Source organism: Monopterus albus, unplaced genomic scaffold, assembly GCF_001952655.1.
Source record: "Monopterus albus unplaced genomic scaffold, M_albus_1.0 scaffold216.1, whole genome shotgun sequence".
Lineage (NCBI taxonomy): Eukaryota > Metazoa > Chordata > Actinopteri > Synbranchiformes > Synbranchidae > Monopterus > Monopterus albus.
Window position 1 is genome coordinate 493,019 of NW_018128096.1, and position 2,500 is coordinate 495,518.

Genomic DNA, 2,500 nt, shown 5'->3' on the forward strand with positions numbered 1-2,500 from the left:
AGGTGGGAACAATGCTCTGGCTGAGGGAGAGATTGAAGATGGTGGTGAGAATATCAGCCAGCTCGCTGGCACATGCCCTGAGAGCCCTCCCAGGGATATTGTCCAGTCCTGCTGCTTTGCGGGGGTTGATCTTCCTCAGGGCTGTGCATACTTGGCCTGGTGAGACAGTTAGTGGAGGGGAGGTGGGGGGTTGGGTGGTCTCGGTATGTGTGTGCCTCCTCTCTGTGCTGTGGCTGGAGGTCCCAAAGCGGGTGTAGAAGGTGTTGACGTCATCCGGCAGGCTGTCTGTGGAGCTGATGATGCTGGTGGTGGTCCTGTAGTCTGTGATGTACTACAGGCTTTGCCACATTTGTCCAGAGTCAGCAGTAGAATAGAAGCCACTCTGCTTCTCTCTGTACTGCCTCTTGGTTCAGTCTGTACTTCGCAGCTCGGTACTCCGTCTCATCACCTGTTCTGAATGCGTGAGAGCGAGCACGCACATATGGCATACCTGACTGTTTATCCAGGACTTCTGGTTGGGGAACCTCCTGACTTGTATGGTGGGCACAATGTTGTCGATACAGGTACTAATGTATCCGGTCACATACTCAGCATAATCCTGTACTCTGACAGAAAAGTCCTCTGAGGTGGCTGCAGTTTTAAACACATCCCAGTCTGTCTGGGCGAAACAGTCCTGCCTTCAGTCTCTGGGGTCCAGAGTTTAATTAGTTTGGTGACAAGGTTTGTTTGTTTCAGTCTTTGCCTGTAAACTGGATACAGGAACAAAGAAATGTGGTCTGAGCATCCAAGGTGGGGGTATGCACCCCGTAGGTTACTGTAAACATGATCGAGAGTGTTCTTGCCCCGAGTGGGAATGTTCACATGTTAGTAATATTTGGGAAGTACAGTCCGTAAATTGCACTGGTTAAAGTCGCCTGCAGCGATAAATACAGCATCAGGTGCGCTGTCTCTAGCGCGCTGATGACATTGTAGAGTTTGCTGAGAGCCGTCGAAGGATTAGCTCTTGAACTAACATACACAGCAGCCAGAAACACAGCACTATGCTCTCTTGCAAGATAATAGGGCCGGCATTTCAGCAATAAAAACTCTATGTCTGGTGAACAGTGCTTATAAACAGTCCGTACATATCCACACCACGAGTTATTGATAAACACACACACTGCCTCTTTTAACCTTCCTGAAGCAGCAGTGCAGTCTCCCCGATGTACAGAGTGGGTTTCCAGCTGAATTACAGAATCTGGGACTCTGTCAGAAAGCCAAGTCTCAGTGAGAATTGGAGCACAGCATTCTCTGATTTCCCGTTGTGTTGTAATCTTAGCTCTTAGTTCGTCCAGTTTGTTTTCCAGGGACTGTACGTTAGCTAGGAAGAGGCTGGGTAGCAGTGGTCGGGAAGCGCGGGCTTTTAGCCTAGCATGGAGTCTTCCTCTCTTGCCCCGTTTGCGTCTCCGTCTCTGAGTTGCTCTCCTGATTTCAGCCTGCTCACTTCTGCCTGGTGCTCTGGGGGCTCCCTGAAGGTGATGGTGGTTGTCGTTGTCATTGTTGTTGTTGTTGTTGTTGTTGTTGCGGAAGCGGACAATGAGTTGTAGCTCCGGTGGTGGTATGAAACCAGTAAATTCCCAGTGGCTGTGTGAGTTGGCGATATCTAGCAATGCCTGTCTGTTGTATGTTAGCAGTGCATGACAGTTGTGCACTGCAGAAAGAGTAAAAAACACACAAAAAAAGAAGAAAACAACAAAAAAGCAGACATTTAAGAGTGGAACGTGCAAACCCATCTGCCTTGGAGGGCGCCATCTTGCTTGTTAGACTGAGGACTTTAACAAAAACAAGAAACTCATTGAGAAATATACAGAAAAGTAGGTACAATTTTCATATGCTTAGATTTATGTATATGAAATTTCCCCATAATAATGATGTTGTTGATCAGAAAGTTATAATAGAATCGACCTTTGCCATCTTTATCCCACAGGTCTTGCCATTTCTCTTTCAGTTTCCTTTTAATCAAACCCTTAGCCTCAGCCTTACTATAGCTTACTTCCACACAAATATTTTGTTTTTTAAGCAAATTCATCTGCTAATTCATTTCCCTCCACCCCGATATGTGCTGGTATCCAAACTAGCCTAATACCTATTCCAGCCCTCTGACATCTGAATAGTATACAAGCTATTTCCAGTATTATGTCTTGCCTTGAGTCTGACTGGATGTTTTGAATACTCACTAAAGCACTGCTGGAATCTGATCAGTGAGGACTTTCAATGGTTTATGTTCTTCTACCCATTCACTCCCTGTCTACCATGGCTGAAGATTTTTTTTTCCCGCTATGCCACCAGTTTGTATGTTGTCATATAACTACATGTGGTTATTGTTACTGTGGCTGATTGGTCAAACAGAGTCATGTGATTATTGTTGCTATGTTTGATTGGTGAAATACATTCATGTGGTAGATCCACCAGCTGCATTTTTCTATTGTGTAGAATAAATGGTTAGAAAAGTAACGAGTCA